General features: G+C 55.4%; 1 protein-coding gene across 1 annotated transcript in view; it reads left to right on the forward strand.

Annotated features, from left to right (window-relative positions):
• Window positions 1-10,178, forward strand: part of CRTC1 (CREB regulated transcription coactivator 1) — a 77,161-nt gene that overhangs the window by 35,294 nt on the left and 31,689 nt on the right. The gene's annotated exons all lie outside the window — the stretch shown is intronic.

Genomic DNA, 10,178 nt, shown 5'->3' on the forward strand with positions numbered 1-10,178 from the left:
AAAAAAAAAAAAAAAAAAAAAACCCCAAACAGATTCAAAACAAAACCAAGAACAAACAGAAAAAAAAAGAAAAAAAAACCCGGAAATCTACTCCCTCATAGTTCTGGAGACGGGAAGTCCCAGATCAAGGTGTGTGCAGGGTTGGATCCATCTGGGGCCTCTCAGTGGGAGTCTGTCCCAGGCCCCTCTCCCAGCTCTGGTGGCTCCTCGTAACCCTTGGCTGTAGCTGCATCCTCCGATCTCTGCCTTCACCTTCACACGGCCTTCTCCCTGTCCGTCTCTGTGTTCTCTTCTTCGGAGAGCACTAGTCGTTGGATTTAGGGATCTCCCGAAATCCAGGATGACCTCATCTCAAGAGCCTGAACTAATCACAGCTGCAAAAACTATTTTCAAACAAGGTCATATCCTGAGGTTCCAGGTGGGCATGCAGCCCCCGTATAGTGGCTGAGCTGATTCACCCTGGGCTGTTCCTGCTCCTCTGTGCTGCCTTGCATGTGTCCCCACCCAGCCCCCACCCGTGACCCTGGTGGACAGGCACATGACTTTACATTTGGGCCCCTGATTCTGGAAACGCCAGCCGTGATTGTCCACCCATCACATCTCTGTCTTCGGCAGCCCCGGAGCAGCACGCACCACTTGTCACCTCCGCCTCACTGACTCCCGGGACAGGTCCAGAGAAGACCTATCCTCGCAGGCCACCCCACCCTACACCCTAGGGGCTCCTGCTGGGAGAGTCCTGGGGTCCCTGGGCTTTGCCTGGGCCTGGCTAGCTGTGGGTGTTCCCAGAGGACTCAGGGTGTGGGGCGGTTCTGGGCTTCCCAATTCCAGATACAGCTGTTAGGAATTCCCTGGTGGTCCAGTGGTTAGGACTCCTTGCTTCCACTGCCGGGGGTGCGGGTTCGATCCCTGGTCAGGGAACTGAGATCCTGCCTACTGTGCAGTGCAGCGAAACGAAACAAAACACGGGACTTCCCTGGTGGTCCAGTGGTTAAGAATCCACCTTCCAATTCAGGGGACGCGGGTTCGATCCCTCGTCAGGGAACTAAGATCCCACATGCCATGCGGGGCAACTAAGCCTGCAAGCCGCAACTACTGAGCCTGTGCGCTCTGGAACGCAACAACTAGAGAGAAGCCCGCGTTCCGCAACGAAGGGCCTATGCGCTGTGACTAAGACCCGATGCAGCCACAGAAATAACTATTAACAAAATACAACAACAACAGATACAGCTGTCGATGGTTGCTTCCTCAGCTCAGGATGGGAGCTGGTCACTGGGGCACCTATGGAGGCCAGGCAAGCAGGGCCCCAGCCGTCAGGGCCTGTTGGCCCACCAGACAGACACAGGCTGGCAGCTTATCCGTGAGAGGGTGCCGCGGACCGAACTGTGTTCCCCAGATTCCTGTGTGGAAGCCCTAGCCTCCAGTGTGACCCTGTGTGGAGATGGGGCGTGCAAGAGGTGATTGAGGTGAACTGAGGTCATAAGGAAGGGTTCCTGATCCGATAGGACAGGTGTCCTTATAAGAGGGAGAGAGAGACTCCTCACTGAACACACCCCAAGGAAAGGCCACGTGAGGACACTGGGAAAAGGCAGCGTTCTGCAGGCCAACAACAGGGCTCTCACCAGAGGCTGTGCCGGCACCCTGATCTCAGACTCCAGCCTCCGAAACTCTGAGAAGTACACATCTGCTGCTTAAGCCACCCAGTCTGTGGTATTTTGTTACAGCAGCCCGAGTTAATACAGAGGGTTATTTTGGAAGTAAGGGGTCAGGGTAGGCTTCTTGTCATGTTTGAGCTGAAACCCAAAGGATGAGGAGGAGCTCCATGGAAGGTTCCAGAAAAGGGTGAGGTGGGTGCAAGGGCCCAGAGGCAGGAGGCAGGGGAGGGCCTTGTGGGCCACCGGGAAATTGAGGTTTGCCAGGAAAAGAGCCTGGATTGTAACCGAGGCCCCGTCCCGTTTCCCAGGTGACCTCAGGGCGAGCCAGTCATGCCCCCCGGGCCTCAGTTTCCCCCCTTGTAAAACGGAGGTGAAGCCATGTCTCCCCATCTCAGGGCTGCTTCAAGGCCCTACCCAGAGTGGGTGCCTGGCTGGCGGGCAGGGGAGAGAGGCCCCCCAGGAGCCAGCTGTGCTGCATTCAGACCCCAAGAGACCCTTCCTACATCCCAGCCTGACCGTCTGTGCTCAACAACGGCCACCAACGAGGGAAACAAAACATGCTCAGAGCGGACCCTCCGCTTCAGCCGGGGATGGGGATTTGGCAGCGGCAGCAGGGCCTGATTAAAGGCATTCCGAGGCGCACTCGGTGTTTGTGTATCTGGTTCTGTATTTACACTTTGGGAACGAGTGAGGAGGCAGCTGGGGAGTGTCTCAGTCGGCCAGGGGGCCGGGGGCCGGGGTGACTCAGCCTGGAATCCACGCTCGGCCACATGCCTGTGATGCTTTCATTCATTCCCGAGTTCATTCATTATTCCTTCCCATGCTCGGTAGACGTGTAATGAGAAACTCCAGTGTACCGGGCACGCTTCGTGGGGGCAGCCTGGCTCTCCTCACTGTGGAGCTGTCAGTTGGCGTGGGGGCCCATGGTGAGGTGGGACTGGGGCAGCAACAAAGTTAACAGCAGTGAATTATTACTGTTTTTGGCCGCACCTCACGGCTTGCAGGATCTTAGTTCCCCGACCAGGGATTGAACCCGGGCCCTTGGCAATGAAAGCACAGAGTCCTAACCACTGGACCACCAGGGAATTTCCAACAACAGTGAATTAAAAATGTACCAAAAGCCTAAATGTAAGAGCTCAATCTATAAAATTCCTAGAAGGAAGCATAGGTGTAAATCTTCCTGGACTTGGGTTAGGTGATGGAGTTTTAGATGTGACACTAAAAGCACAAGCAAAAAAAAAAATAGATTAATTGGAGCATATCAGCATTTAAAACTTCGATGCATCAAAAGACTGTCAAGAAAATGAGATATTTGCAAACCATATAGCTGATAAGGGATTAAGATCCAGAATATATAAAGAACTCTTATAACTCAACAAGAAAAAGACATATAACCCAATTTTTTTAAAAGGCAAAGGAATTGAATAGACCTTTCTCCACAGAAGATGTACAGTGACCGATAAGCACATGAGAAGATGCTCAACCTCAGTAGTCATCAGGGAAATGAAAATCAGAACTGAAATGAGATACCACCTCCCACCCATCAGGATGGCTACTGTCAAAGCAACAGACACTAACAAGTGTTGATGAGGATATGGGGAAATTGGGACCCTCGTGCCCTGCTGGTGGGAATGGAAAATGGTGCAGTAGCTGTGGGAAACAGTCTGACAGTTCCTCAACAAGAGAAATACGGAGTTACCGTATGATCCAGCAGTTCTACTTGGAGGTACATACCTGAGAGATTTGAAAACAGGGACTCAGATACTTGTACATGCACATCCACGGCAGCACTAGTCACAGTCGCCAAAAGGTGGGACAACACACGTGCGTTAATAGATGAATGGACAAAATGTGGTCCATCCATGTGGTGGAATATTATTCAGACATAAAAAGGAATGAAGCTCTGACACGTGCTGCCGTGTGGACGAACTCTAAAAACACCACGCTGAGAGAAAGAAGCCAGACGCAGAGGGACAGGTAGTGTGTGATCCCATTTCTGTGAAATATCAAGAACAGGCAAATCCACAGACACAGAAAGCAGGTTAGTGGTTGCCGGGGCTCTGGGTGGGGGGATGCGGAGCAACTGCTAATGAGCGCTGGGTCTCTTTTGGGTTGATGAGAATGTTCTGGACCTGGCTAGAGGTGATGGTCCCACGACACTGTGAATGTACTAGATGGTACTGAATTGTACAATTTCAAAGGGTTCATTTTTTTTATTTTTTATTTTTTTGTGGTACACGGGCCTCTCACTGTTGTGGCCTCTGCCGTTGTGGAGCACAGGCTCCGGACGCGCAGGCTCAGCGGCCATGGCTCATGGGCCCAGCCGCTCCGCAGCACGTGGGATCCTCCCAGACTGGGGCACGAACCCATGTCCCCTGCATCGGCAGGCGGACTCTCAACCACTGCGCCACCAGGGAAGCCCCTCAAAGGGTTCGTTTTATGTTGTGTGACTTTTATTTTGATAACAAAGAAAAAAAGTGTTTAAGAAGGGAGAAGAGTGGTTCCGGGCCTTCCTGGTTGGGTACCTGTGCAGGCACAGCCGTCTCCCTCAGAGCCCCAGGTTTCCGATCCTTTCCAGAGCGGGCAGGAGAGGTGTGGGGAGAGACGGCACGACCCACAGATGTTGTGAATGGAGCCTGGGAGGGGCGGTCTCCCCTCCCCAAACTCACGTCTGGTGCGCAAGCTAAGACCAGGCAGGCACTTGGGGCCAGGCCTTGGAAGGAACCTGGAGGGACACAGCTAGACTAACTGGGGTGCACACACCTCTCAGGGACTGCTGGCCCCGGAAGATGCACTGGCAGCTCCACGTGACTCAGAATCAGACCCTTTCAGGGGCTCTCTGGGGCTCCCTCCACAGGCCCCTACTGCTGCTTGAATACTTGGAGAACCTGATGAAGCCCTGGTCTCTCCCTCCCAGGGAATAACCCCCAAAGGTGACCCCTCTGCTGTTGGCAGCCTGCTCAGCACTCAGGTCCCAGAAGGATCCTGCACTTGAGATGGGATTTGCTCTCCACCTCCCTCTCACGCGTGGCTCTTTGTGTACTTGGGAAGCTGTCTGTTCTTCCTCGGGCCTCAGTTTCCCCAGAGTCGGGGAGTGGGCTGTCCCATGTGGATGCAGGAGAAACATTGTCCCTGCCTGGGATTCTGAGCACATCGAACAGTTAGTTGTTCCTGCATTCACATGTTCATCTGTTACCTGGTCTCTCAGTGCCCGTGTGAGTGCCAAGCTACTCCATTGTGCCAGGGTCCTTGCAGGGCTGACGGTCTAATGGGAGGAGATAGACCTTGGTCGGGTGGTTTTGGATAGTGAGCCGTGGAAGGAAGGAGGTGACCCCGTGGGGGAGAGGTGCGCAGTGTTGGGCTGGCCCAGCGGGAAGAGCCTTCTGGAGGAGGGAGGGCCAGTGCCAAGGCCCTGAGGCAGTTACCTCAGCTGGTAGAGCACAGTGGTTGGGGGAGGGAGAGCAGAGGGCCAGACAGTGCAGGCCTTCGTGGTGAGAGGGGGAAACAGGTCTGCTGAGAGCTCACAGCTCCTCTCTGGTGCTCTGCTGCGGCCCCCATGCCTGCCCTGGCTTTGCAGGACAGAGCTCAGCCTTCAGCTACTCCCCTTAATTTCATTAGAAGCTTGGCCAGTTGCCATGGTGGTTGCTGATGGACCTGACCGAGGCCAGCTCCTTCTAGACAGCGAGGCCTGGGAGGGGTTGGCAGATGTGAATTTGCTGTATCCTGTGGGGGTCCCAGAGGACGGGGGCTGCCCTGGAGAAGTGATTGCATCTGCCATGCCTTCCCAGGGCCATGGGCCCCCATGCTTCCCCAGCCTTGTGGCCCCCACTCCTCCAAGCCCCTCGGACGCTGCCAGGATCGGGGGTTGTGTGCCCAGTAGGGATGTGGACACAGACTGGGGATGCACGCTGTGACAGGCAACCCTGTGGGGTCCTGTCAGCAAGGGGGTTGGGAGAGGCTGGAGAAGCCACCCATTTATACACGGTTCTGTAGGGGGAGTGGGGGTCGGGCAGGACCTGAAGTGGCTTTTTATAGTGAGTCTTGTGTTGGGTCCCCCTTGACAGAGCCGAAATGGTTGGGTTGATGCTCTGACTATAAGCTCCCAGAAGGGCTGGCGTGCTCTGATCTGTGATGTGATGTGGCCTCTGGGACACACTGCTGTCCCAGCCACCCGCTGGTCCACAGGGTTATGCGAGAGTCAGGTTCCAGGAGTGGAGTCTGTGCCCCACTTGGCCATTTCTGAGCTTGATGGCCCGGGGCAATTCCCTTGCCCGCTGAGTCTCAGTTTTCCCATCTGGAAAGTGGAGTGTGCTGGTAACCTCCTCAAAGGGCCTGTCTTATTACTATTTTTTTTCTTTTTGGCCTCACTGCACGGCTTGTGGGATCTTCCCCGACCAGGGATTGAACCTGGGCCACCACAGTGAAAGCCTGGAATCCTAACCACTAGGCCACCAGGGAACTCCCAAAGGGCCTGTCTTAGGTTGAATTGTGTCCCCTCAAAAGATGTGTCCTGGGGACTTCCCTGGTGATCCAGTGGTTAAGACTTTGCACTTCCACTGCAGGGGCCACAGGTTCGATCCCTGGCTGGGGAACTAAGATCCTGCAAGCAGTGCGGCACGGCCAAAAAATAATGGTAAAATAAAACTTCATTCAAAAAAACAAATTCAGTTTTCTCATCTGCAGACTGAAGCTGGAAATGACCCTCTCACAGCTCTGCTCTTGGTAATGGCCGTGACTCAGTGTCTGGCTCAGCCACTCAGTAAATGTCATCCCCCTCCCTCCCTGTTGACCTGAGCAGTGAATATTGCTGGAGATTGAATGAGGAGCTGTGTTAGTGAGCAGTAGGTGATGGAAAACCTGCTGCTGGCAAAGGAGTTGGGACGCCCTCTAAGAGGGTCTCACTGGCCCCTCTTTGACTTCCTTTGATGGCTGACCCCAGGAGGGAGGGAGAGAGGTGAGAGGGTATATTGTCCGCTGTCAACAGGAAAGCTCCATCTTTTGCTGGGGAATGTGGTATACAGTAATACAAAGACTGTGCTGTAGAATCAAACCCTAGCTCTGCCACAAGTCATTTCACCCCTCTGACTAAGCCTTCTGGTTCTCATCCACAAACAAAGACTTTGCACTTCCACTGCAGGGGCCACAGGTTCGATCCCTGGTCGGGGAACCAAGATCCCCCATGCCTCATGATGCCCCCCACCCCCCCAAAAAAAAATACGTCCACGTGCTCACCCCTGGAACCTGGGAATGTGACCTTACTCGGCAGGAGGGTCTCTGCAGGTGTAATTAAGGGTCCCAAGATGAGATTAATTCTAAATTAGGATGGGCTCTGAATCCAATGACAGGTATTATTCTAAGAGAAAGGAGAGGGGGATTTGAGACACAGACACAGAGGGGAAGGTCGTGTAGAGACAGAGGCGGAGATCGGAGTGAGGCAGCTGTGAGCCAAGGACGCCTGGAGGCCCCCCCCCCCCGCGAAGCCAGGAGGGGCCTGGGACGGATCATCCCTCAGAGCCTCTGGAAAGAACCAACCCTGTCCACACCTTGATTTTGGACTTTCACCTCTTGAACTGTGAGGGAGTGAATTCCTGTTGTTATAAGCCACCCAGTCTGTGGTAATTTGTTATGGTCGCCTCAGGACACTTGAGACAGGGCAGTTGTGATGCTTAAATGTGCTGAGACTTGAGAAGGGCTCTGTGGCCCATGGCGGGGGCTCAGGGGTGCCGTCTGCAACACTTGGGGTGGGAGGGTGGCTCAGAGGGTGCCTAAGGTCTATGCTGTGCTTCCTGGTCATCTGTCGTGTCCCCATCGGCCTCAACCCTGAAACACCTCTGACCCCTAGGGTGTGGCGCCACGTCGTTGGTTGGTTGGTTCACACGTGGGAGCAAGAGGATTTGAGAGACACGAACTGGACTGTTCTGGAAAGATCTGGGGCTGCAGGATGCTGGTGGGAGGCAAGGCCAGACATAAAGCAGCACTTCCTGAGGGTCCGGCGTGGCCCCACGCAGTGCTGGCACCAGACACATTGTGACCAGTAGACCGTGAATCTCGGGAGCCCGCCACCTGGCGGTTACAGGATGGGGATGGTGGACAGGGTTCATGGGCCAGGCATTTTGGATGGGGCAAACGTGGCTAGACAAACCAAGGGGCATATGGAAAAGGCCTGGGTCAGTCAGTGGTGCTATCATTTTTCTTCCTTTTGACCCAGTAAAGGAAGAGGGTAGCTTTAGGGGAAGCTGGGCAGGGTGATTCCTGCCCAGCTTCCCCTAAAGGGTGTGCCATCTTTGCAGTTTTTCTGTGAACCGAAAACTTTATTAGAAACAACAACAGCAGGGCTTCCCCGGTGGCGCAGTGGTTGAGAGTCCTCCTGCCGATGCACGGCACACGGGTTTGTGCCCCAGTCCGGGAGGATCCCACATGCTGCGGAGCGGCTGGGCCCGTGAGCCATGGCCGCTGAGCCTGCGCGTCCGGAGCCTGTGCTCCACAACGGGGAAAAAACAACAACAGCAACAAAGCCAGAGGCCAGTGTGAAGGTGGCTTGGGGGGGCCTTCTCCTTGGGTGGGGTGTCAGGGAGGCCCCCCCGAGGGTGGGTGTGGAGGGGGAGCTGTCACAGGCTGAGGCCCTGGGGGGAGTCACAAACTCGGGGTGCTTTGGGGTCAGGTGGCCAGAGGAAATGAAGAGTGGGGAGAGCAGAAGGCAAGGAGGCCACCGTGAAAGCGTGGGTGATGAGGCATCTGCCTGCCCTCAGCATCTGGAGTGGGGTCCACTCTCACGGTTGGGGAGCCTGGACTTGGACCCCAGGCTGTCTGACCCACAGGCCAAAAGCAAGGGGGAGCCTGGGAGTCACAGCTCCTTTGAGCCGGTGGGCCTTGTCCAGGCTTCACTGCCCTGTCTGTGCCTGCCTCTGCCAAAACCCATGAGGATGGGGTGAGGGGAAGGGGTGGCCCTAGCCTCCTGAGGGCATCAGGAGTTATGTTGGTGTCCTGAAACGTTCTTATATGGCCTCCAAATGGGACTGTCACCTGGCTGGTGAAAGTCACCTCCTGAGAGTGGGAGCAGTGGTGTTCATTCATGGATTCATTCATTCACTCATGTATTCTGTGTTTCTTTGTTCTACCAGCAGGTGCTGCTGAGTCTTAGACCCTGGCTTGGATGCCGGGTTTATGGCGAGGTTGGGGGTAGAGTACGGTAGGAAGTGCCATCGAGGGGGTACAGAGTGAGGACCACTGGGTGGAGGGATGCACGAGGGACTGTGGCTTGACAGCAGGAAGAGGCATGAACGTCAGTGTCAGGCGGCTTGTTAGACCCTGACTGGTGGTGTCCCTCTGCTCTCCTCCTTGTGGACCCTCTGAGGCATCAGGCCCATGGGTGGAGCCCAGGCTGGCACCTCCTCACCCCAGGACCTTACTCCTGGGGTTTCCTGGCCAGGCCTGGGATGGCAGTCAGCCCCTGCAAAAGTTAAGGGGGTCCCTGAGACCACCTTCACATCTGACACCAACTGCAGAATTCGAGGGTTCCCAAGACTACATTCAGCTCGGCAGTTCACTGGAAGGACTCAGGAGTCACTGAAAACCATCATACGGTCACGGGGTCTGTTACAGTGAAAGGACACAGATCACAGCTGGCGTGGGGCGGCGGCCAGGAGACTTCCCAACACAGAGCTACAGGTTGTCCCTTCCCGGGGAATCACATGGACAGTGCTTGCTTCTCCCAGCACCAGTGTCTGATGACATACATGGGGGCTGTCAACCAGGGATGTGCCCCAAGCCTTGGTGTCCAGGGTTCTTATTGGGGTTCGCCACGCAGACTCTGCTGACTGCTGTCTGCAGCTGCCGCAGAGGGTGAGCTGGTATTGCATTGGCCTGAGACCTCCACCCGCAGTCACACTGTTGGCAGAGATACCCAGCGTGGCCCGAGGACCTAGGCAAACAGAGACACTCTTTTATCAGGCAGGGCTTTCACTTCCCAGGAGCTGGGGGCAAAGGTCAAACTGCACTGGGCCAGGTTAACTCTCCTGCACAGCCCCACATACAACCGAGGGTGAGCACAGGGGTCCCCCAAAGGACGAGTGGAGCCCCGCACTGTGTCCACTCCAGAGGCTGCACCACAAAGCCTGACATTCCCAAAGCACAGTGGATGGGGGTTGGGAACCATCAAGGGAAAGAAAGCCTCCGCCAGAGGGCCACTGTTGCAGCAGTGCACAAGCCACGAGCAGCCTGTCCGCAGTCTGGGCTCCCTCTGGGCCGGAACGTGGCAGCTTTGCAGAGTACTTTCCTGAATGCCGCGGTTTCCAGAGCTGGCCGTTCAGCCTGGGACAGAAGCACGTGTGTTATAAGCACTTCCTGTATCTCACACAACCGGCGTTTGTGCACACACGCTCACCTGGACCACCCACTCTAGAGAGGGGGAAACTGAGGCCCAGAAGGGGGCTGTAGCTCCCCAGGGCCACATGGTACTCGAGAGGTGGTTCTTGAGAGGTGGATGTAAGGCTAGTTCCTGCCACGTGGCTCAGACACAAGCAGGGC

This window comes from Neophocaena asiaeorientalis, unplaced genomic scaffold (assembly GCF_003031525.2).
Source record: "Neophocaena asiaeorientalis asiaeorientalis breed wild unplaced genomic scaffold, Neophocaena_asiaeorientalis_V1.1 scaffold87, whole genome shotgun sequence".
Lineage (NCBI taxonomy): Eukaryota > Metazoa > Chordata > Mammalia > Artiodactyla > Phocoenidae > Neophocaena > Neophocaena asiaeorientalis.